The following is a 27,300-nucleotide window of genomic DNA, read 5'->3' on the forward strand; positions in this document are numbered from 1 at the left end:
TGTTGACTTGATATCAGAAGTTATTGAGAAATCATGCTGTGCACAATGATGACCTAGATCCCCCTCACCTTGTCAGCTCTAAATTCATGTCTTTCACCTCCCACAGACAATTCAAGCATCCATTGGGAGGTGGTATGGAAAGAAGAGGACAAAGACTCCTCAGAGGAGGTCACATCATTCCTGCACATCCTCCACCAGCTCAGACACCTTAATGGGGCTGCCATGACAGGCAGCTGAATTATCATGTGGAGCTGAAATTAATATTTGTGACAGGGGTCTCATCCACTGGCTGGAGAACCAGTGGCAGCCAGCTATCACATCCACTAGAGAAGGCCCGGCCTATTAAATGACCATCAGTGACTAGCATCGGGCCTTTCCCTGGATTAATGACCCCAGGGGCAGAAATCCTGCCCCTAACAGCTGCTGGTCAATCAGAGGCTGGCAGCTCTCTTTTACCCTTCAGTGCCAGTGGGGGCAGTGGCAACTGCCAGTAGTGCATCCAACAGAGGCCCTTGATCAACAAGGCTCCAATGGGAATGTTTGATGCATCTTTACTCATGGATCTAATTCCCTTTTCCTGAGGTGATCTACATGTGTTCTGCTTATCTGACCTTCAACCGATATATGGTAGGACAGGGGTCCTGTCACTGCACTGACTTCACCTGATAACCATTTGGGTCCCATCTCCAAAGTTTTTTGCAAAAATTGCTTCTCCTACAGTGAAGTTTCTTTCACAACTGTGGTAATGGTGTTCATTTTTCTGGGCCACCTGACTTCTCTTTACCCTCCCCCCCAAATTTGGCTTTATGAGGCTTAACCGTGTCCTGAGACGAATATGTAGCGTAGCCCTATAGCTAAGCAGGAAGCATGGTAACATTATTGTTATGGAGTTCCGCCTCTAGTTGTTTCATTCGGGCCTTGAAGGTTTGGACTGCCCTCTTGGCCAACCTATTGGGTGCTGGGTGGTATGAATAGGTCTTGACATGTGTTATGCTATTGAGTCTTGTAAATCTTTGGAATTTCCCACTAGTGAATGCTGTTCCATTATCAGACATTATTATCTCTGGTAACCCGTGTATCGCAAAACTCTGACGCAATCTGGTCTATGGCGGCGGCAGGTGTAGGTGATCTCACCTCATATACATCCATTCATTTGGCTTGAGCGTCAATAAGTAAGAGGAAATTTGTGCCCAAAAAAGGCCCACTTAGTCAAAGTGGAGGAGGACCCATGGCCTTCCCGGCCATTCCCAGGGATGTGTTGGAGCAGAAGGAGGCAATTTCTGTGCCTGTTGGCACTGCATGCAGCTCCTGACCACGTTTTTGATTTCAGTGTCCATCCCTGGCCACCAGAAGTAGCTGCGCGACAACATTTTCATTCTGGAAATGTCAAGGTGAGCCCTATGCAATTCTATCAATAATGGTTGTCTTCCTCTGGGTGGCACAATGACTTTTGCTCCCCACAGTAAGATGCCATCCTGGCAGGTAAACTCGTATCTCCTGTTAAAATAGGGCTTCATTTCGTCTGACTTTAGCTCATTAGACCATTCCTGCAAGACTTGTTCCCTAATGTGAGGCAAAGCTGGATCGTGGTTGATCCATTCTCTGATCTGTTTGGCATTCACTGGTGATGAATCCAGAAAGTTTAATAACACGACAAGTTCTTGAGGGATGGGGGCGTTCACATTGCTGTCCTTTAGAGGTAATCGGCTCAGTGCGTCAGCATTGGCAATCTGGCTTCCCGGCTGGCGGATAAAAGTATATTTGTAAGCAGCTAGAATCAGTGCCCACCTTTGGATGCATGCTGAGGCACTTGGGAGTATTGCCTCATCTTCCCCGAACAAGCCTAGCCATGGCTTGTGATCGGATACAATGGTGAAGTGGCGACCATGGGTGTATTGGTGGAATTTCTTAACACCAAATATGATGGATAATCCTTCTTTCTCTATTTGTGAGTATCTTTATTCTGCCACACTGAGTGTTCTTGAGATGTAGCCATTTGGAGCCATCCACCATCCAGTAGGAGAGTACTGCCCCTACTCCGTAAAGGGAAGCATCGCAGGTTAAAATCAATGTTTTCTTTGGGTTGAAATGTACCAACAGGGCCAATGGATGTAGTAACTGCTTTACTGCCATAAAAGCCTGTTGTTGTGGGGCTTGCCAAGTCCCCCTGTGGTTTTATTTGAGTAAACCGTATAATGGAGCCAGTATTGTCAACAAATATCGGAGAAAATGACTGTAGTAGTTAACCATTCCCAAGAAGGGCTTGAGTTCTGTGGCATTTTTCGGTGCTGGCGCCTCACGAATAGCTCTCACCTTGTCTTCTACTGGGTGAAGGCCCTGCAAGTCAACCCTATGACCCAGATAAATCACTCCTTTTGCTTGGAAGATACATTTTTCTCTTTTCAAGCGTACTCTGGCTTGTGAGAAATGCTTCAATACCTCTTCCAGGTTAGCCAGGTGTTTTTCATCGGTTAGTCCTGTTACTGGGACAGCATTGAGATAAACCAGCACATGGGGTAGGCCTTGGAGTAAATTTTCCATAGTCCGTTGGAAAATGGCACAAGCCGATGAGGCTCCAAAGGGTAACCTGGTATACTGGTATAACACCCTATGTGTGTTGATAGGCACAAAATCCCGAGAGGCCTTTTCTTGCTCAACTTGCTGGTAAGCGTGGCTCATGTCGAGTTTCGTAAATGTAGCTCCTCCCACCAGTTTAGAGTACAATTCATCAATTTTTGGTATAGGATGCCTATCAAGTCTGGCTACTTCGTTAACAGTCAACTTATAATCCCCGCATATTTGCACACTCTGGTCAGGCTTTAGTACTGGAACTATGGGACACTGCCCATCCGGAAAATTGTACAGGTCGTAAGTCTTCCAACCTTTCCAGCCCGTCTAATTCAATATCCACTTTTTCTCATAATGCATAGGGGACTGGCCTCGCCTTCAAATATCTGGGGGGTTGCTCCGGGATCCACGTGGACTTTAGCTTGCAGCCCCTGAATCTTCCCAAGCTCTTCCCTGAATACAGGAGCATATTTCTGTAATAATTCCTGCAGATCTTTCATTCTGAGTTGAAAAATCTCAGTCCACTCCAACTTTATTTCCTTAAGCCAGATCCGACCAAGTAGAGTTGGACCCTCCCCTGCTAACACTGTCAGGGGCAGACGAGCTTCCATATTGTACTGGAACCTTGCATATACCTTTCACTCATATGTTTTCGCCAGTATATGTCTTTTAGTCTGGCATATGAGTTTTCCAGCTTTAGTGAGTGGCCTCCTCCATTCAGATACTTAAACATGCATTCCCCCTGTGACAGTCATGGATGCACCTGTATCCACCTCCATTTGAATGGGTTTTCTGCTGACTTCTACTATCATGTAGATTGGCTCTATTTTACCCATTTTCAAGTTGTGAAGTGAGTAATTATCTGACTTCTTCGGGCTCCTCCATTATATAAATTTACGACTTCTGCCTTTTAGTTTGAAATTTTGCCTCATTCTTTCTTTACAATATCACATGATGTGCCCATTGCGATGGCAGTAGAAACACTCGGTTTTTTAAATTGTCGTTCATTTGTAGACTGTCAGGTTTCAATTCTGCTGTTTATGAATGTGGTTTTTATCCGTTAAGCCATTGCTTTTTGCTGGTCTGTTAATGGCGGTTTTTCTGCGGAGCCCAGCGCTCCCGCGCCATTTCCAGCCAGTGCCTCCCTCCTGACGTGAGGAAAGGCACAATTTTGTGCTCCCTTGATTTCTTCTGAATCCCTGACTGTGTCTCCATTGCGAGCGCCAACTCCAGCGCTTGCTGAAGTCTAAATCTGTTTCTGACAACAACCTTTTTTGAATGGCGTCTTCGTTAATCCCATATACTAATCAGTCTCTTAACATGTCATTAATCGACGTTTCGAACTCACAGTGCTCTGTCAGTTGTTTTAAGGCTGCTACATAGCAAGCAACTGTTTCCCCAGGGGCGCAACACCTCAAATTAAATTTAAAATGCTGTGTTGTTACTGAGGGTTTTGGCTTAAAGTGGCTTTTCACAAGATTTACCAACTCATCAAAGCTCTTGGAATTTGGGGTGTTGGGTGCCTTTAGACTACAAATTAGGCCGTATGTTTTACTGCCAGAAGGGGATCGATCGCCTCTTCTCCTCCTCCGATATGTCATTGGCCAAAAAGAAAAACACGAGACATTCAATATGATGTGGCCAGTCATCGGTGGTCTGATCAAACAGTTCAATGCAGCCAAACTGTGGCATACTGGAGGGAGATAACTTGATGACTATGGTGAAGGCTGTACTTACAATCGGCCTGCAAGGCACAGCTGATTCACTACAGTTGAGTTTTCGCGGCTTCCCTTGGTGTCATCGACAGGTTGTGTTTTGCTTTGTCGCCAGTTATTATGATTTACTACTTGGTCGCTTTGCTTGTGAACCAGTTGCACGTTCTTCTGTCAGTGGGTGAGTCGAATACAATATTCTGCAGATGCAGAGACCAATGTGAAATGAAGCACATGCTATTTATTTACACAGACAACAGAGCACTAACATGATGTGTGCTTCTCCAACCAGACCCTACTCTAGACTAACATTAACATTGTAGCCCGTGCTACACAGCTATTGGGTCTTACAGTCACGTGGTCAATTTGCTCACATTCTCTTAAAAGTGTATTACACCTCAGATCACCACAACACTCTTGCCCAATTAAATGCCTTGCTGCCTCCAAACAGGTGGGACATTAAATTTTTCCCATGGTGTCTTACATATGATAAGTGAGCAGAAACAGTAGGAGCAGGAGAGGGGTACAGCCATGCAAAGTACCCATCAGAGGGCACAGGACCCTCCACGCTCTGCTCACCTGGATATAGATGCTGATGATCTAATAGAATGTCATTGACTTAAAATGTTAACTCTGTCTCTCTCTCTCTACAGTCGCTCCCAGACCAGCTGAGTATTTCCAACATTTTCTGTTTTTATTTCAGGTTTCCAGCATCCGTGTTATTTTGCTTTTGAATAGAGACTCTGGTGCAGAAAATAACTGAGCGTATGTTGGCTTTCATCAGTGGCCTACACACTCAGGAATGCATATTAAGCAGGGTTGAAGTAAACCTTGTCTTGGTCATTGAGTGCCTCACTGAAGCAAAGTGCTCTGCTGCTATTGGTCAGCAGGGATTTTCAGGTTTGTCATGAGAGGGAAAATGGAGAAAGGCTACATGGAAGTGGAGGCTCAAAGTCCTTTGACCTCTGACCCCTCAGTCAGTGCCCTCCATGCTGCATCGTGTCCTGACGGCTGATTCTGCTCCTGCACAATCTTGGGCGGTGCTTTCTCAGGCTCCAAAACCCAGAGGACATCGACCAAGAGAATCTGAGCAGTCAGAGCAGGGATCAGAACAGCTTGGTTCTACCTGTAATGTAGCCATAGGGATTGTAGCACATCGGCGAGGTAGGAAAAGGAAGATAAAGGATCTGTAGTTGCATAAAGGTATCCCTGACAGCAAAGTGTGTTGCTTCAGGAGCCTTCACCACACCAGGCCCTTCCTGTTTCTCCTCCGAAGATACAGAAAGCTCATCATTTCCTACATGGAGCTCCAGTCCTCAGTGCAGTGTGGTGTTGTGCAAGGAGCAGTAGACAACTATCATCCTGGACAGTCTGACTGGTGCATGGTGCAGAATGCTCCAGGTCTGTCCAGATGCCTGAATCACATGTATCCTGATTGCTCCATTGTCTCTCCAAGGAGCTATCTGTTGGCTCAGCTTGGAGGTGTGGATATCTGTGGGAAATGTAATGGTGCAAGACCAACACACCATGACAGTTACCCTGGGTATCTTGCACATACACACATGGGGTGGAATTTTACACCGGCAGGATTTTATGGTCCAGTCAAAGTCAATGGACTTCTGAATGGCTCGCCGCATTTTACAGCCCCACCCTGCTGTGATGGGGCCAGGAAATCCCACCAATGGTAATCTTTCACTGGCTGAAGACCAGCTGAATATTGATGGAGTGGAATCCCTGTTAGATTGATGAAGACTCCAAGGTGATCTGGGGGAGCCATGATCGCTACATGTGTGCAGTCGATAACTCGCTCCCCAACACAGCCAGGGCAGCAAATCTGCTCATTCTAACCAGCTTCATCAGTTGAGACGTGTAAATAAAAGTTGGCACTGACAAACATGGCATCTGCTACCTGGGAGTGGCAGCTAGTTGTGACGTTCTACAGATATCACCAGCAGAACCCGGAAGGAGTCAGAGGTGCAGGAATTAAAGGCCAGGGTGACCTTGAACCACCACTGACCATGTGTGTCTACCCGGTCCACCTGGCAGGGGGCTTTTTCACAAAGAGCTGTAAATATGATGCACCAGCTGGGCCTTTAGGGAAGATGAGTCTGAGGAATTCAATCATTAGGAAGTGACACTACACATCCTCTTTCGTAAACTATCAGACACACAAATTACCTTGTGGTGCCTTAGTGGAAAAGCTATAAACCTAATAAAATAACAGGGAAAAGCTATAAGGAGAAGAATGTTCCCTCAAGTGGCTGACATCTTGGGGAACTAGCTAGGAGTTAATGGGAAGTGACATCAGTAAAGTGACCATCACCCTGAAGAGGCCAATCAGACATTAATCATGCACCATTTAACCAATCAGGGTCTGATCCTGTGCTGTCTGAGCCAATCAGAATTAAAGGATACTATTGACCACGCATAGTGACTAGCTAGGGTTAATAAGCAACAACTTTCAGTAGCTAGGCACGCAACATCAAGTAAAAAGATAGAAATAGACTTCAGTCAACAGAACAAGAGACAGTGCCACAGTGAACTGGAAGTTGCTAGTTGATGTTCCAGGGTGAACTGACTGATCCACTGCCTTTGCTAAGTATTATAATTTTGTAGTTATTGCAATTAACTTAATAAATTCTGTGAAACTTGTGACAACATACTCGTACCCAGAATGGTCTGTGGCTAGTCAGACCTGCAGGTTCCTTTTAGATAACTCTCCCAACTCATTCTAGCAGTTGTAATTGACTTAAGTATTACAATTGTGATGAGAGTGAACCCCAGACATTACACTGACTCAGCCCATTCCCACTTTTGTAAGAATGGTCGATACCATGTTCAGGGGCGGGACTTCCAGATTTTGGCCTCTTCTGCCATTTTCACAATGATAGAGAAGGTTTCCGGCATTGCGAAAATCCAGGCCAATGAGTTTGAATCTCCATCTGGGACATCCTTGGGGTGCCACATTGCCATGAGAAGATGTTGCAGGAAGGTATTTTTTGGGTTTTTTTTCTGTGTGTTTTCACACTGAAACAGTCACTTGCATCTTGGGAACAGCTTTGAGAAGCAGAGAGAGAATTTTCCAGAAGCTGCCAACCAGTAGCAAATGGGGTATCAAAAACCAAGGGTGTTTTCTGATTTTGGAGTCACTGAGCAAGAAACCTGTGAGGCCCATGCTTGACCTGAGGTGTCCACACCATGAGGTGCTTAAAGAGAGTTCGAGGGTCACCCAGCTGGATGTCAGTGGAAGGACCCCTCAAGTCTCTGACATAGCTGGAACACTCAGGGAAATCAAAGTGAATTCCTAAAAGTTGTGCACAGAAGCAAAAAATGCTGGAAAAACTCAGCAGGTCTAACAGCATCAGTGGAGAGAAAGACAGAGTTAACGTTTCGAGTCCTGAAGAAGAGTCATATGGACTCCAAACATTAACTCTGTTTTTCTCTCCACAGATGCTGTCAGACCTGCTAAGTTTTTCCAGCGTTTTTTTTTGTTTCAGATTTCCAGCATCCACAGTATTTTGCCTTTATCTGAGCTGTGGCACACCTTGGTTTTGTCCAAGGAGAAATGAAAGAGTCCTCAAGATGTGGTAAAGTATAGGGGAACTCTTGGGTGGAAATAAAAGTAAAATGGATAATGATCTACTGAGATTTTCAGGTTTAAAATATAACTATTTACAAAATATATAGTGTTAAGTTAGTAGTACCTGCTTTGCGGAACTTGTGTACAGTAAAAGTATTTTGCTTAAAATAAGAATCTTGTGGCACAATTCTTTCAGTTAATAACTGGGGTTCAAGTTTCATTTTAGAAGTTCCTGTCACCCTCCAGATTGTAATAAGCTCCCATCAGCATGTGCCCAACCCGCACAGAAGGAAAATAGTTTTTTTTAAAAATTCATTCACAGGATGTGGGCTTCGCTGGCTAGGCCAGCATATATTACCCTTTCTTAGTTGCCCTTTAGAAGGTGGTGGTGAGCTGCTTTCTTGAACCACTGGAGTCCATGTAGTGTAGGTACACCCACAGTACTGTTAGGAAGGGAGTTCCAGGACTTTGACCCAGCGACAGTGAAGGAACAGCGATATATTTCCAAGTCAGGATGGTGAGTGGCTTGGAGGGGAACTTTCAGGTGTTGGTGTTCCCATCTATCTGCTGCCCTTGTCCTTGATGGTAGTGGTCGTGGGTTTGGAAGGTGCTGTTGAAGGAGCCTTGGTGAATTGCTGCAATGCATCTTGTAGATGGTACACACTGCTGCTACTGTGCGTCGGTGGTGGAGGGAGTGAATGTTTGTGGATGGGGTGCAATCAAGCAGGCTGCTTCATCCTGGATGGTGTCAAGCTTTTTGTGTGTTGTGAGAGCTGCACTCATCCAGGCAAGTGGGGAGTATTCCATCACACTCCTGACTTGTGCCTTGTGGATGGCAGACAGACTTTGGGGAGTCGGGAGGTGAGTTACTCACTGCAGGATTCCCAGCCTCTGACATGCTCTTGTAGCCACAATATTTATATGGCTAGTCCAGTTCAGTTTCTGGTCAATGGTAACCCCCAGGATGTTGATAGTGGGGGAGTCAGTGATGGTAATGCTGATGGTTGGATTCGCATGAGGTGACATGTTTTCTTTATTTTTCCTTTCTTTATTATTAATGTTAAAAATCTTCAGCTCCCTGAGGCAGCTCTGTGCCTTCAGGGAGCTTTCACTGAGCACACCCCTGCCCATGTGCTGACTTCCACACTCGCCCTCCTCCCCACCGCGCCCCCACCCCCCCCCCCCCCCCCCACCCCCCACCCAGGCAGCGCTTCAGCACACGATTCACAGTGACTGGCCATTAATTAGCCAGCCAGCATGAAATTGTCCTCGGGGCCTGATGGCAAGCGGCACACTGGTGTGCAGCCACTCCCAGGCCCACCCACCGCATCTGCCTGACGAGGGAAAAATGCTTCCCTTTGTGTCTGAGGCCTTAATTCTTCAGTCCCTCACTCCTATTTTCATCCCTCAATCCCACCTTCAGTCCCTCACTCCATTCTCATCACACTCCAGTCCTCAGACCCTCACTCCCGTCCTCATCTCTCACACCCATCCTCATCCCTCACTCTGATCCTCGGTCCCACATTCCCATCAGCATTCCGCTTCAATGTGCATTGGATGCCGGTAAGACATTACATTGATTATAAAGCTTTCTTCTTGTTCTCAAATCTCTCTAGGCTTTGTCACTCTCAACTATGGCCATTTTATCCTCTGTGCACCATGGACAACTCTAGCATTGATTTCTCTTTGTTACATATTTGATATCTCAGAACTATGCAAAGGTGACCCTGGTTTCTATGTATGTAGCAGTTTTTATTCGCAGTGTTTTAAAATGTCTACTCCATGCTTCAGCTCTCGTTTCCAACTCTTTTTACAGCTTTCTCTACTTTTCCCGGAGTCCACACTCAGGCTTAATCAATCAAATACTGTGAACATCAATAGTAAACAGACTCACATAATCAAACACAGAACAATTGAACCATTAAACACTACATCCTTTCTCCCTTGTAAAACTAAAAACCTTATTTTAAATTAAATCATCCTAAACAACAAATAAATGTACATCAAGTCATTTCTTAGAGTTCAGCTTGTCCATTTTCTCTAAGTACAGAAATCGTCTTTCCTCTCTCATTTGCGTATCCTTACTGCTTCTTGTATCCTTTTCCCCCTGAATAATATATAATTATTTGGACAGCCAAGGGCCAATTAAGGATAGTCAGCATGGCTTTGTGCTTGGTAGGTCATGTTTAATAAACCTTGTAGAGTTTTTCGAGGAGGTTACCAAGAAAGTAGATGGAGGAAAGGCTGTGGATGTTGTCTACATGGACTTTAGTAAGGCCTTTGACAAGGTCCCACATGGGAGGCTAGTTCAGAAGGTTCAGACACTTGGTATCCATGGAGAGGTTGTAAACTGGATTCGAAATTGGCTGTGTGGGAGAAGACAGAGTGGTAGTGGATGATTGCTTCTCAGACTGGAGGTCTGTGACCAGTGGTGTGCCTCAGGGATCTGTGCTGGGACCATTGTTGTTTGTTGTCTATATCAATGATTTGGATGATAATGTGGTGAATTGGATCAGCAAGTTTGCTGATGACACTAAGATTGGAGGCGTTGTGGACAGCGAGGAAGGCTTTCAAAGCTTGCAGAGAGATCTGGACCAACTGGAAAAATGGGCCAGAAAATGGCAGATGGAATTTAATGTGGAAAAGTGTGAGGTGTTACATTTTGGAAGGTCAAACCAAGGTAGGACATACACAGTAAATGGTAGGGCACTGAGGAGTGCGGAGGAACAAAGAGATCTGGGAGTTCAGATACATAATTCCCTGAAAATGGCATCACAGGTAGACAAGGTTGTAAAGAAAGCTTTTGGCATACTGGCCTTCATAAATTAAAGTATTGAGTATAGGAGTTGGGATGTTATGGTGAGGTTGTATAAGATATTGGTGAGGCCAACTTTGGAGTATTGTGTGCAGTTCTGGTCGCCTAACTACAGGAAGGATATCAGTAAGATTGAGAGACTGCAGAGAAGATTTACTAGGATGTTGCCGGGTCTTAAGGAGTTGAGTTACAGAGAAAGATTAAACAAAAGATTAAACTTGATTCCTTGGAGCGTAGAAGAATGAGGGGAGATTTGATAGAAGTTTACAAAATTATGAGGGGTATAGACAGAGTAAATGCGAGTAGGCTCTTTCCACTTAGATTAGGAGAGATAAACATGAGAGGACATGGCTTTAGGGTGAAAGGAGAAAGGTTTAGGGGGAACATTAGGGGGAACTTCTTCACTCAGAGAGTGGTGAGAGTGTGGAACGAGCTACCATCTGACGTGGTAAATGCGGGCTCACTCTTAAGTTTTAAGAATAAATTGGATAGATACATGGATGGGAGAGGTCTGGAGGGTTACGGACTGAGTGCAGGTCAATGGGACTAGCGGAATAGTATTTCGGCACAGACTAGAAGGGCCGAATGGCCTGTTTTCTGTGCTGTAGTGTTCTATGGTTCTATGGTTCTAAGTGTATTCCTTCATGTCTGGAGTGCTAAATAAGTCCAAGTTGTGAGGTCAACATGGATGTCATTATTTCTTATTTGCATGACCTATCCTGATTGTCAGTATGCACCATAACACTCACTAATAACGAAACAGGCTCAAACCATTACTGCATAATCTCCACAGTAAATTAGCATATAATGGTGACACATGCAGCGGGCAGACTGATTGCTTTAGTCGAAAGCTCAAAGTCAAATTGGAGATAAATGTAATTTTGAACACAAGCAGAAGTATTCTCAAAGAAAAATAATTATTACATTGAGTATAAATGTAAAACGAGGATTGCCTAATACTAGAGGAGAAAGCTTTTGAAAATAAAGAAAATACAAGATAAAATATTTGATTTTTTTTTACTATGTTGTTTAATATTTTCAAGTTTATTCTCATGCCAAGGGATACAGGAGATCAAAGAGCATTCTAAAAATCATAGCCATGTGGGAGAATATTAAAGCAGTAATCTCATCTCAGAGCTTCAATGACAGCAAGGCCTCTTTGATGTTATTGCTGTTTTGTAGTCACTCAAGCATCCACTATGTTATTAAATATGACTATTTTAAAGTGATACTGCAGATTCCTTTTCTATGGATCTACAGCAGGTAGGTCTAAATGAATAATTTTTCTTCTTGAATATGTTTCTATAATAAAGTGCCTCTGATCCTGGCTTGTGGAAAAGCCATTGACATTTCAGTTCAGGAACCATTAGTACTGATAGATTTACTTAAAGCAATTTGCTTGAGCAGGCAGAAATAGCAACCTGTCCTCAGCAGCTGTTTCATTGGGTGCCTTGGGCAAATAAGCCACAAAGACAATCAAGTCTCATCTTGAAAAGCACAAGGCAGTCACTTCCTGTTACCATTTTAAGAAGAACCAAATCCTTCAACTAATCCTTTAATTGTACCTGATTCACAATGAACATTGCAACATTTACATTGTGCCAGGGACAAACACTGAACTTTCAGTGAAGACACAGGGTCACAGGTGATATGTAACATTACCCTTGGTGTGAATTCCAATCAGAAAGTAAGAACTTGAATTCATAGAACCACTTTGAAATCAAATTTGAAATCCAAAAGTCTTCTGTAGGCACTTAAACAGTTAACGGAGGCCTGTGGCTGATTAGGGTCAGTCAGCTTAAACTCAGTGGGATAGTTTTTAGAAATGATATTCCAGGAAAAAATTAACAAGTCACTTGGACAAATGTGGATTCATTAAGAAAAGCCAGCATGAACTTGTTAAAGACACACCATGTTTAACTGACTTATGTCATGGAGTCATACTGACACAGAAGGAGACCATTTGGCCCATCAAGTCCATGATTCTGTTTTTTGATGAAGTAACAGGATTATTGAGGGTAATGTGGCTGATGTGGTGTAAATGGACTTCCAAAAGACATCTGTTATGTACCACACAACAGGCTTGTCAGCAAAGCTAAAGGCCTAGGGACAGTAGCAGCATGGATATATAGTTGACTCAGTGACAGGAAACATGGGAAATGGTTGCTTTTCAGACTGGAGGAAGGTTTATAGTGGGATATCCTTGAGGTCAATATTAGGACCCTAGTTTTTTTGATCTTCATGAATGATCAAAACTTGAGTGTGCAAGGAACAATTTCAAAATTTAGAAATGACACAAACCTTGGAAGTATTATGAACTGTGCAGATGATAGTAATAGACTTCAAGAGGACATAGACAGGTTGGTGGAATGGCCGACACATGGCAAATGAAATTCAATGCAGAGAAGAGTGAAGTGATACATTTTGCTCAGAAGAATGAGGAGAAGCAATATAAAATAAAGGGTACAATTCTAAAGGGTTGCAGGAGCAGAGGGAGCTAGGGGTATATGTGAACAAATCACTGAAGGTGGTTGGACAGGTTGAGAAAGTTATTAAGGCATACGGCAGCATAGGAAAAAACAAGGAAATGACTGCGAACTTTTATAAGATACTGGTTAGGCCTCTTCACTGTGTCCAACAGATTAATATGAGGCATCTCATGGTATGGGTGAAGCGAGTTAGCATGCTTTCTGCTTTTGTGTGCTAGTTTGCTTCTTATTTTCAGTCCACACCGCTAGCTAGCAGGAATGTGAAAGAGAGAGTCGATTGTGTAAGTCTCTCCCTGTCAGTACACAGTCTCTCATCAGCAAGTCCTCAGCTGTGCCTCCTCATGGTGACATACAGAAACTGGATCCCTCGCAGCCTCAGACTGAAGCTTCAGAGGAACTCAGAGGAGGTTTTTCCCCAGACAGTGTACAGGCCCACTGGCATATGGGCACATTCTGACACTCATGAACCAAACTACCAGCTATGGGCGAATAACTCCACTGCCTTGTGGATACCTCGGGAGAGTTGAAGACTAAGAGAGTAAACCCCGACAGAAAAATCTGGAGTGGAGCCCAAAGGCGGACTGATGTCTAAATATGTCATCACCCCGGCAGCTCCCACGACCATGCCAGTGCCAAATGTAGTGCTTTTCATTCCTTTGGACTCAGAGGCGAAGGTCGAGAGGGGAACCCTGATGTTTGGGCAGCCCAGGGTCTCCATAAATTTTGCCCATTTTGCACCCTGGAGAGGAAACTCCAGTTTCGCTGCAGAGCATTAACACAACATGGGAGACAGCAGTTACAAGTGAAACATCCAACTTGATTGGAGTAGAGGACGGATGCTACAGGCTGGTTCTGATGGTGGGAGGGACCAGCGTGTCCCGCTGGTCAGCCACCGCCCACCTCATGTTAAGCAGCTCCTGATTTAGTAAGGTGTTATGGTGCTGACCTGCCGCAGTCCCTCTGCTTCAATGGTCGCTTGGGGCTTGGACTCTCTGCCCAACAGGAGAATGGAATCGATCGCAGCAGGCAAACAAACAAAAAGAAAATGCCAATTCCTCGATTGGCAAACTGGAACATCAGGACCATGTGCACGGGACTGACAGGTGATTGCAGCTGGACAGCTGTGGGCGACATGGAGTTTGATAGGCTGAACATTGACATAGCTTCCCTACCAGAGACCAGGCTCACCGAGAGCAGATCACTGAAAGCAAAACATCACAAGTTCATCTGGCAGAGGAAGAGTCCAGAGGAAACACATGAGCAGGGCATAGGCTTTGCTGTAACAAACTCACTACCTTCTATGAGGGAACCCCCAACAAATGGTTCAGAACATGTTCTTCCCATCCACCTCTCAACTCACACAGGGCCAGTTAACCTCATGAGTATCTATGGTGCTCCACTGCAGAGGTGAAAGATCAGTTCTGTGAGGAGCTTGAACTGTTATCAACAGAATCCCTGAAGCAGAATATCTTTACCTACTGGGGGATTTCAACACAAGTGGACATGGGCCATGCGACGTGGCCCTCCTGTCTCGGCCATCATGGTCTGGGAAAGATGAATGAGAACGGACAGAGACTATTTGAGCTTTGCTGCTACCAGGAACTTTGTGTAACTAACACCTTCTTTCAGAACAAACTATGCCACAAGGTGTCCTGGAGACATCCAAGTTCCAGGCATTGGCACCAGCTGGATGTCATCATCACCAGATATGACTATATGAACAATGTTCTCAACATACACAGCTACCAGAGCACCGACTGCGAAACAGATCACCCTTGGTGTGTGCCATTGCTAGGGTGCAACCCTTGAAATTTCTTCATTCAAAGCAGAAATGCTGTCTTCATATCAATGTCAGCCATACTGTCTACCCATATAAAAACCAACAGTCCCTCAACTTGATTGAACAGACACTCTCTGTCATTCTCACACAGAGTGCAGAAACAAAATGGAAGATAATACGAAACACTATCTCCAACACTGCACTCTCAACAAATGGGAAGCAAGAGTGGGAAATTGCTGACTAGTTCAAGGCTAATGTCATTGTGATGGAACTTGTTACTGAAGCAAAGTGGCCCACTCTCATTAATTACGAGAGAAAACTCTGAGTATACACTCGAAGTAAAGTGCAACAGATAGCTGGCAGTGTGCCAATGACTAATGGTTGCAACTTTGCCAGAATATCCAGATGTCCTTTGACACAGGGAATACTAGGGGCATGTTTAAAGGGATCAACAAGCAACAGGTTAATCAGCAAAGAAAATGGCTCTAATGAAAGTAAAGGTAGGGGAGGTCATCATTGACTTCAATAAATACTACCTTGAGTTGTACTCCAGGGAGAATACTGTCAACGAGGAAGATCTAGGCACCAGAGAATGTTGTGATATGATGTACATGTACCGTTAAGGGTGTGTATCTTAAACTGCTGTCAATCACTACCACCTCAACAGGATGTGATGCATTAGCCTCATGACTAATTTATCAAAGCAGCTTGTAGAAGTCATGTGTATATCACCTCCCAGTTAATATTTTATGTATACAGTCCTATCTTCAAATAAAGAACAGACATTATTGTTTCACCAATCCTTGTCATATGATTGGTACGTTTATGTTGAATAGAAGAACTTAACATGGTGGCAGCAGGGTTTTTGAAGATTTGACTCAGAAGTATACAATCTTCACCCCTTCCACATCCAGCAGAAGAACTGGTATGAAAGTGAAACAACTATACAGTACTAACTCACCATGTGTAAGTAATTCTGCAGTGCTGTATGTATCTTACACATTGTACCTTCATTCTGGGATATCGTCACATCTCACTCCAGCCAGCAGGCATCAGGTCCCATTAAGGTTATTCACATTTGGGCGAGCTTAACTAGTATAAGTCTACCTGCTGCGAAGTTTGTGCAGGAACAGAAATTAAACAGCAGACTCCGGGTAGTCTAGCTTTAAGCTAAATTTCCATTACTGCTGCTTGCTGTCCCTGAGGAAGTTTAACGCTGCACACTGGGCTGGGAAGAAGAATCCATCCAATAACAACTCCTGACAGTCAGAAGAAGCCTGCAAAACATCTTTTTTCACTGTTTAATTTTACTTCTGAAGCCTACAGTACAAATTCACTCCTAAAATCACTGCTTTGTGGGTTGAGCTTCAGTAAACTCGGCTAGGTGGCTCGTTTATTGGCCGGCGCAAACACATTGGGCCAAGTGGCCTCTTTCTGTGCCATGCACTTTCTATGATTCTTTCTATGATTCTATAAACCAGAAGGAGCTCAACAGTGCCACCACTGCAGTCAAGAAGTAGCCTATGACCAACTAAGGCAGTGGCCACTAAATGTACTGCACCTCAGAGCTAATTTAACTTTAGAAGAGCTGTCAAAAGAGCTTGAACAGCTGCCTACAGTTCCAAATAGCATTAAAAGTCCTTCAAGCAGCTACATGATGACCACAGAATTTCCAACATTTAATTGGCAGGCAGCAGACCTCCTATCTGTGTTTACTTTGTTCTGATAATGTGTACAGCTGTGTTTTCTGGACCTCGATATTTCTGAGCCAGATAAACAAGCCGTTAAGATTAAAATTGCTGTAGGCAATGAAGGTTCCACAGGGTGAACACATCAAATCTGTCTGACGACCATCTTAAAAATCCAGATAAAATATGGTCAACACTTGAAGATCAATTACGAGTGAAGCTCAGCTTCCAAATACACCATCTGGAATTCATGTCCTTGAGGCAACAGCGGCAGAAATGGATGCAAAAACAAGGGGCATGATTGCAACTTTACAGTGTCGGAATTAGCTGACAGAATAATTGAGCTTGTGATAGCTTCTACCCCAATGGAAGCATTACAAAAATACCTCTTTGACCAATCCAAAGGCTACAATGTGGAAGCACGGCTTCAAAACGTATGCAAATGTGAAGCCATTCTACTAGTTAGACATTGAACCGACAGCCTGTCTGTATTCTCAGGTGGGCTTAAAAGATCCCACGGCCCTTACTTCGAAGAAGAGCAGGGGTGTACTCCTTCGTTCCTTGAGTACTATGCAGAATTCATCTACTGTTGACACAATAACCAATGCAGACAAGCCTAATAAGTAATGTGGGTGGTGTGGCTTCATACATGCACCAAGAAAAAGCCCAGCTTTTAATGCTGTAAGCAAGGCATGTGGCACCAGAGGACATTGGAAGCACCAGTGCAGAAAGCAAAGATCAAAACAAATGGTTTGACATCATGAGAAGCCACATCCAGAGGCCAGGCAGGCACAGTATTCCAACCAACCAAGATCATGCACCAAACAGCATCAAGACTAGATCCACAAAATGTCTAGCCAAGCTATAGGGTCAGATGATGAGGATGACCAGACCATCGACATTCAGGATGGTGACCATTAAAGAATGTATTGGCACAGTGGTACCAACAGGAGCTTTTCCCCAGTCCACATTATATGCCCACAGATGCATGGACAGCATAAGCGATATGCAAAACTGGATACTGGTGCAGGTGCAAACATCCTTCGGCTCTGAAATGCTCGTTTCCTCACGAGTGGCAAGTAATGGTTCAACCAACCACTGCCAAACACTGCACACAATGACAGAGATTCCATCCCTGGGATCCATTACACTCAAGTGTCGCTACAACAACTTACCCTGGCCACCCCAGATATTTTATATAGTGGGCACCACAGGTCTACTGATCACAGGTGTACAGGTGCACAAGGACCCGGTCAACATCCATGATATTATCAAGACAATGATGCTGACCACAGATCACAGGAACACCATAAGAAACCCTGTGCCTACGCTGGGAGAAAACCGCCTAACACAGGCTGAGTGACACAATCTGAAACGAATAGGCATTCCCATTCCAAACATGCACACATCATCATCCTGCAGAACCTGATGCAAAATACCTGTTCAATTCATTTGCCATTTCTTTGTTTTCCATTATCAATTCTCCAGACTTACTTTCTATAGGATCACGCTCACTTTGTTAACTCATTCCTTTTTTAAATATTTATAGAAATTCTTACTATCCATTTTAACATTTCTGGCTAGCTTTCTCTCATATTCTAATTTTTCCGTCATTATTAATCTTTTAGTCATCCTTTGCTGTTCCTTATATTCTGTCAAATCTTCTGACCTTCAACCTATCTTTGCACAATTATATGCTTTTTTTCTTTAAGATTGATACTATCTTTAAACTTTCTAGTTAACTACGTATGGTGTGTCCGTCCCTTGGACTTTTTCTTACTCATTGGAATATATCTATTCTGTGTATTCTGAAATATCCCCTTAAATGTCTGCCACTGAACATCTATTGACCTATCCCTTAACCTAATTTGCCAATTCACCTTAGCTTTCATGCCCCCCTAATTGCCCTTATTTAAATTTAAAAACAGACTCAGAACCCACTCCTCTCTCCCTCAAACTGAATGCAAAATTCAATGATATTATCATCGCTGCTACTTAAAGGCACTTTCACTATCCAATCATTAATTAATCCCATCTTGTTGCACAATACGAGGTCTAGTGTAGCCTGCTGTCTGGTTGGTTACAGAACATGCTGTTCTTAGAAACTATCCCGGAAACATTCTATGAACTCCTCATCTAGACTACCTTTGCCCTTCTGATTTTTCCAATCCATATGCAGTTTAAAATCTTCCATGATTATTGTCCTGCCATTCTGACACGCTCCCATTATTGCTTCCTTTATGCTCCATCCTACCATGTGGTTACTATTAGGGAGCCTGTACACAAGTCCCACAAATGACTTCTCACCTTTACCATTTCTCATCTCTACTCAAAACGTTCCAAATCCTAGCTTCCTGAACTTACCTCTTAACCCTCTCTATTGTACTAATACTGTCATTAACCTCTAGGGCCACCCCTCCAACTTTTCCTGTCCTTCCTAAATGTCCTATACCCTTCAAAATTCAGGTCCCAACCCATGTCCTCCTGCAGCCATGCCTCTGTAATGGCAATCAAATCGTAATTATTCATTTCTATATGCATTTGCAGTTCATCTGTTTTGTTTCGAATGCTTCGTGCATTCAGTTACAGACCCTTTAGTTTTATCCTTTTATCTTTTTATAACCTTTAGTCTCATCTGTTGACTTACTGTTAGATTTGTACTCTCTATCCCTTCCTGTCACGGTCTGACTTTCATTTCTCGTAATAATACGTTTCTCTTTTGCTTTGTCTCTATTCTTTGATTTACCACATCTCCCCAGATTTGATCCCTTGCCCCCACTCTTTAGTTTAAAGCCTCTCTACTTCCCTAATTATGTGGCTCGCAAGAACACCGGTCCCAGCATGATTCAGGTGTAGACCATCCCAACGGTACAGATCCCACTTTCCCCAGTACTGGTGCCAGTGCCCCACAAACTGGAACCCACTTCTCTTACACCAGTCTTTGAGCCACGCATTCATCTCCCTAATCTAATTTGCTTTATGCCAATTTTCACATGGCTCAGATAATAATCTAGAGATTATGACCTTTGAGGTTCTGCCTCTTAATTTGGTGCCAAGTTCCTCATGCTAACTAAGCAGAACTTCCTTCTTAGCCCTGCCTATGTCGTTGGTACCAATATGAACCACAATGACTGGGTCCTCCTCCTCCCACTGCAAGTTATCTCCAGCCTTGAGCAGATGTCCTGAACCCTGGCACCAGGCAGGCAAAACAGCCATCTGGACTCATGCTCTTTGCTGCAGAGGACAGTGTCAATCCCTCTGACTATACTGTCCCCTCCTACCACTACATTCCTTGTAACTTCCTCTGCTTGAATGGCTTCCTATACCATGGTGCCATGGCCAGTTAGCTCATCCAACCTGCAGCCCCCGCTCTGATCCAAGCAAGATGTAAAAACCTCAAACCGGTTGGACAATTGCAAGGGCTGAGACTCCTGCACTCCTGCCCTCTGGGTCCCCTTACCTGCCTCACTTGCAGTCATACCCTCCTGTCTCTGACCACTGACCAAATCAGAAGACTCTATCCTAAGGGGTGTGATTGTCCAGGTATTTCCCCGTATTTCATTGCTCTAAAGCATTTTGGGATTTCCTGAAAATCATAGAATCATATAATGGTTATAGCACAAAAGGACGTCATTCAGCCCTTCGTATCCATGCCTACTCTCTGTCGTGCCCCCCCCCCCCCCCCCAACAATATGCTGCAGTGTCTACAGCTCAGCCTCTAGCTCAATAACTCAGAGCCAAAATGCTTGCAGCCACAAACACTTGCTGCAGGTGTATTTGCTCTGGATCACACTGGTATCTAGAAGCTCCCACATCCTGCAATTGCAGCACAACACCTGCCCTGCCAACTCCAATATGCATTAGTTAATTAATAATTGCTAATTAATTATAATTAATAAAACCTACACCTCTTAATAGGTTTTTGGCACTGCCAGTAAACTTTACAACACCAATAAAACAATGCAGTACATACAATACTGATAACACTAACTGTACCAGTTATTGGTTTACCTGCTCCTTCTGTTGCACTTTTGGTTATCTCCACCTATCACTGGCCCTCTATCCAGCTCTACCTGTCCAACCCCTCCCCCTTAAACCAGCTTATTTTTCACCTCTCTTCTATTTTTACTTAGTTCTGTTGAAGAGTCATATGGACTCGAAACGTTAACTGTGTTCCTCTCCGCAGATGCTGCCAGACCTGCTGAGTTTTTCCAGGTATTTTTATTTTTGTTTGGATTTCCAGCATCCGCAGTTTTTTGCTTTTACCAAAAAACTCTGTTTTGCCGTTCTGGTTGAGGAATTAATATTATCCAGGACACTGGGGAGGCTTCCTCTTCTTCTCAAACTGTGCCATGGGATCATTTAATCCACATGATAGGACAAAAAGGGCATCAAATTTCTGTTGCACCTGAAAGACAGCACATCTGACAGTGCAGCACTCCCTCAGTGACAGCCTAGATTATGTGCTTAGGTGTCTGGAATGGTACACAGCAAATCCAAGCCTTTTTATGCTAAATGGGTTAAGATTGCAGAACTTTTGATGTGATATAATCTACTTTCCCATTATTTAGATTACAATAATTAGAAGATGGATTTTTTGCAGTTTTGAATATTGGAGACTGTTCCAGGATGTTGCAAAGAATCCGGTGCAATCACAGCAAAAGAATATTTGAGCAGTGAAGCATGCTGATGTCACAATGTCCCTAGCACAGACTACTCTTCCCCCACCTTCACTGGGCCTCGGTTGGGTGAGGCCTCCTTGTCCACCCTCTGTAAACGATGAAGGGGGTTGGAGCCTGGGTCCTCTTCCCACCATATCCTACTGCCAGCATGTGAAAGTGGCAGTAGACCCAAAGAAGCAGTGACAGTCACCCTGATTCTCCCCAATGGAAGGTGACAGGTTGTGAGGGACTCCTGTTGCTATGCTGGACCCTGCACTGGACTTGCTGAACGCCTCAGTCTTGATTGAGGTCTGCAGGAGGAGCTCACTGGCATCTTCAGGGCACTTCAACCCCTTTAAAGTTCCTCAGCTCCTCTTCTGTCGTTGTCTCAATGTCCGTGTGGCAAAAAACTCTGAGATTTTCCTCCTCTCTAGTAACAGTGGGAATCCTGCCAGGAGCTGTAATGCTTACAGAATTGGTTCAGTCAGGTTGAGAGAGCAGGTCTGAAGGATTAGCCAGTCCCACCCTGAAGAATCCCCTCCACAAAACATAAAGGCTCAGCAATGCTGTGGACTGGCAATCACTATCAGATTGCCACTCTGTTCCTTTTCCCTTACACTGGAATGGAGCTGCCCATTTCTCACCTGATCATCCATTCTGGGCCTGCTGAGAAATGTGCAACACTGCAGCTCCAGAGGTCCTAACAGTGCAGCACTGCAGCTCCAGAGTCCTTACAGTGCAGCACTGCAGCCCCAGAGGTCCTCACAGTGCAGCACTGCAGCCCCAGAGGTCCTTATAGTGCAGCACTGCAGCTCCAAAGTCCTTACAGTGCAGCACTGCAGCTCCAAAGTCCTTACAGTGCAGCACTGCAGCTCCAAAGTCCTTACAGTGCAGCACTGCAGCTCCAGAGTCCTTACAGTGCAGCACTGCAGCTCCAGAGTCCTTACAGTGCAGCACAGCAGCCCCAGAGGTCCTTACAGTGCAGCACTGCAGCTCCAAAGTCCTTACAGTGCAGCACTGCAGCTCCAAAGTCCTTACAGTGCAGCACTGCAGCTCCAGAGTCCTTACAGTGCAGCACAGCAGCATCGGGGAAATTGAAGTCACACCCCCTTATTAAGGCACTAGCTGCCATGAAGCAGGTAAGTTTAAAGGTCCCAGCCACTTTGAGAAGCCAGTGAGACGATAAGAGTGTATGGTAAGAGGGTAGGATGGCTTGGGGTTTTTGGAGGAGAAGGAGATTCAGGGTGGGGCGGTGAGATGTGGGGGATTTGAGGATGTAGGGGTGGGTGGGATGGGTGTTTGGGAGGGTGGGGCAGTAGTCCAGGTGTCAGGAGAGTGGTCAGGGGCATCAGATGGTTGGAGGGGGTTAGTTTGGGGGCAGGTCAGGGGCGTAGTTGTGGGTATAGGGTGGTTGGCAGGTACTTGGGTGGTCAGAGGAATCAGATGAGAAGAGTTCCGGAGGGTAGTTGGGGGTGGGGTGGAAGTTGGGGGTGGGGGCTAGTTGGGTGTTTAGAGAGGACCAGGTGGTCGTGGGTGGCATAGTTGTGTGGTCAGGGTGGGGGGGTGTAGTTGGGGGTGGGGGTGGGGGTGTAGCCAGGGAGTATCAGGCTGTCATGGGAGTGGGATGGTCAGGGGATAGGGAGGGTAGTTGGGTGTTCATTACTATAGTTACCCAGGAGTTCAAAGAGTTTTTAATTTTCTAATATTTTCTGGGTAACTATTGGGACTATCCAGGGTCTTTGATTTAAGCCAGGGCATCAGATTGTTCCCAGTGCAGGGTCATTGCCCATAGGAAGTTTAAACTTTGCGGGCAATTCTAATGCAATTCTTGCTTGGGGACTTCTGGTGGGTTCCCCATTGCATCTTCTGTAATCACAAAATTACAATTACATATCTATTTAATATTATAACAATTCCCAAAATTCCTAATTATCCAGGCTCCCAACTACACACCCTCTTTAAGGCAACAGTCCAAAATAGATTTTAAATTCATAGAGATAATCCAGCAAGGTTAACACAAGCACCTACTCGACAGTGGAATTCCAAAGACTTTTAATACAACGTTGGTTACTGGAACAGCAGACGTCTGCAAAGTGGCTAGAGGCTGTTTCCACAAGTCTGTTTCACAGAGTGTACCTTTCACACGGCCACACCCCACACAATCTTCCATTCTTTAAATATATTTTTCCCTCTTTAATCTGTAAATCTCATTGTTCCCCTATGTCTTTGGAATTTACTTTTCCCATGATATAAAAATCTTTTATGTTGTCATTATGGTCAGCACTTTTGGGAAAAATCAATGTACTAACCTACCTTATTTATCTTTTTAGCTGTAAACATCCTACCATCCCTTTGAAAATAAAAAACCTCTCCACTTATCTAAAAATGCAAATTTCATTCACACCCTATCTGCTGAGAATTTACCCTAGCTTACTCATTGGCATTTGACATGCCCCTTTTACACCTAACTCTTGATAATCTCAACCTTGCAGTCTAACAAACTCTAATTTAATTACATTAGTCACACAGACAGAACCATCCACACACACACACACGAATGTAAGCCTACTTTACAATATCCCTCAATAATATTATGAAAAATATGATAGTTTTATGACAAACTGAACAAGGGGCTCTCCATTAGCATTGTTTAAAGGGACAGGCACCCAAATTGCAGAAAAATTAAATTTGAAGAACATCAGCTACTGCAAAGCACCTGAAGCTTTTGGAGGTATTATGGGGAGTTCCTGGATTTGGTAGTGAGTGTTGCTGCCTCCTCACAGGGAAGGCAAAGGAGTTAGTGACCTACCCACACAAAGGCTGCAACAGGTATGGGGACAGCCATGTCATTGTGTCTGGGTCACAACATGGAGATGGAGCAGAGGCTGCAGTGATGTGTGATGCCCTCTGCCAAGTTGGAGCCAGTTTTCTCCAGTCTCCTTGATAGTGACAGGAGGCTATCTGGTAAGCCAGCCAATGCAGTCAGCATCTCAATGTGCATCATAATTGATGTTCTCCTGTATGCCGCCTCATAGAGTTCCTCATCTGAGTCACCTGGAACAGAAATTCACTGCGACCTCACTCTCCAGGGAGCTAGCAAATGAACCATGATTTACCCTTGTCCTGGCTACAGTCCACTAGTCTGGATGATTCACCACATGCACATCCCAACTTTATACAGGTACCAGCCTCCAGGTTAAATGCAGTATCAATATCTGGGCTGGTGACTGACAGTGTCAGCTCAAGTGACAGGGTCTCTTCATCAGTGCTGTTCTGTTGGTCTCTCTGCTCGCCAGAGGGTCCTGTGATTGGCCAGCAGTTCTTGGCTGTCTGAATGCAGGAACCCAGAAGAGAAATGTTGGCGTAAGGGAATAGGGGATTGGCTGGGTGGGAAGCAAGACTTCCATGGTCACACCATCTGAACGTTGCACATCATTGCCAGATAGCAGGATGAGGGCGAGCTGAGAGTTGAGAAGGGGCTTAAGGATGGAACATTTTTTCATACTCAATATTCTCAGTGATGCCAGGTGCCACTGGCTTTAAGGCAGATGATGCTGCCTATGATGCTGGCAACCATGACCTCTGTTTGGGTGATGTGCCTTTCATCATTGAATAGCTGGAGACCAATGGAGGCTGCAAGTGGTGTGTGTGTGTTTGTGCGCGTGTGCATGTGCATGTGCATGTGCATGTGCGTGTGCATGTGCATGTGCGTGTGCATGTGAGTCATGAGTGCTGCTGGGTGAATGATGGGGGTGTGGTACATTGAGCAGTGTGAAAGGTTGGTGGTGTGGTAGATTGGAGATGTCATGTGAAAACTTTGTGAAGACTGACTTTGACCACATGGGCAGGATCATTAGGCTTCTTGTGGCACTGGCCAGGTCATCAGGTACAGGGCCTCCCACCACCCACCCCCTCCCCACCCCCCACCCAACTTATTGTTGTCTCTTCTCCTGTTCAGCTCCATAGCTAAGGCCTCTAGCACAACATCCACAACCCTGAATCCCTCTCTTTCCCCAGGCATTCCATTTTCCTTGTTTAGAATTGCAGCAATTGTATTCAGCAGCATCCTCCTATGAGGGAGAGTATTGCTGCATCCTCACAGGGAGGGCAGCAGTGTAGGTGACTTGCCCACACAAAGGCTGCAGCGGTATGGAGGCTGCAGTTGTCATGCCTCTGAGCCTGCAGCACAACAGGGAGAGGGAACCTTAAGATGGAAGACTACCTTTAGGAACAGAAGGCTGTCTGAGCAATATTCGCACATGCTGCTCACTCCCTGCTAAGTGTAGAGGCAGCCAACAGCGTAGCATGCTCTGTCCTATGCCACAGTCAGTTAATTTGGTGGCAGCTCCAAATGTACCTGCTGACTATCTCCACCACAACAGCATGGTTGCGAATGGCAACTCTTGCATCCAATAAACAGCATCCGGCAAGTATAAAACCAGGAAAGAATGGGTGGGGCAAACACAGACCCAACTTTTGGACATAATGTTCCATCATCTTATTTATTATTGAAAAACATTTTCACTTCTGCATCAATCTGGCAGTCAGGAAAATGATTCATACTGTCTTTAGGTAATAGAGGGTCATGTTCATTATCAACATTTTGCACCCTACAATCTTCAGTCCGCCTGACTTGTCATCACTTGTTGAGCCGTGTTCAGACTCAGATGAGAATTTAATACTAAGCTACTCAGGAAATACATGCTTATTGCAAGTGCCAGGGCTTTATTTTTCTGGAGTTAACAAAAATTTAGAAAGTGTTAAAAGTAATGGAAGAGAAGTAGCAGAAGAATTATCATTCAGTTCCTGTTGTTTAGATCAACTTTTAAAGCATGTTTTTGTCTCCTTCCTGCCTTAACCTTAAAAATTCCAAACCATGTTTATTTGAGTATCAGTAAATCAGTTTCTTTCAGTTTGGGCCTGTCCAACAGTGAATAGTTGCGTGACAAACAGCTCTACTCTGTACTCTGTTGCTTAATTAAAAGTTGAGCAACCGTGGAAATCTAAAATCAAATTTGCCAAGCACAATAATTTATCTTATTTACAGTCCAATGACTTCAGAACTGGCCAAGTTTTTGACTAATCTTTATCATAGTCCCACAGAAGCAAAACAGATGGTGCGATATCCAATGAGAAAGTAATAAATTGGATTAAGCTGCAGAATAGACCTTAACGTTTTACCCTCCAGTCTTTCTGGAATGAATGGGAATTTTACCTGCTCCCTATTCACTGGAAAGTGACTCTGCATCTGACCTCCACTCCAATCCTACCAATTACAGTTTTAAATTGGAGTTGTTAAGGACACTGACTCAAAGCCACAGGGATCTTCTTTAAATAAGCAGATCTACATTTTGAATGTTGGCCTGAGTCTGGAAGTGTTTGTCACCAGACCATATGTACATTGCCAGGGTAATTGTAGTCTCCCCTTTGGAGGGCTCAGAGAGAATTCCTGTTCCTCCAGGTTGCACAAAGAAAGTTAGGCATTCGCTGCCCTGGTCTCTCCCTGTTTCACAAAACACTGGCCATCTCTGTCCCCATGCTGTCTGATTTGAGCAACCAGGTAACTGCAACCAATCTACTTTTCAGCCCTGTTGATTGGGAATCAGCTAGTGACAGGTTAATGAAGCACAGCTATTTAAGTGAGCATCTCAATGTCACTCCATAATGGACCGGCCACTCGCCAGACCATTTACCCGCTGAAAGTTAAAATGCCCCCCAAGTTGTCCAACATGTCATTTTTCTTCTGTTGTCCCCTATAGGCTATTTATTCTCTTCACCAAAAATGCAACTGGCTTGATTGTGCTTTCTCAATCTTACAATGAAATGTTTTCTGAATGTCTGACTGAGATGTCCAATTTGGAACAAATGCTAATTTAGTGGCACAACATCCAGCTCAACAGAATATTGTTAGACAAACTACTTAGTTAACTCGGGGAATTTGGTGAATGAGGGAATCTTAAGGGTTGATCTGATTCTAAAATCTAGTCAAGTTTTACATTTAGCATTT

The sequence above is a fragment of the Cetorhinus maximus genome, chromosome 15 (genome assembly GCF_964194155.1).
Source record: "Cetorhinus maximus chromosome 15, sCetMax3.hap1.1, whole genome shotgun sequence".
In the NCBI taxonomy this organism is placed as follows: Eukaryota; Metazoa; Chordata; class Chondrichthyes; order Lamniformes; family Cetorhinidae; genus Cetorhinus; species Cetorhinus maximus.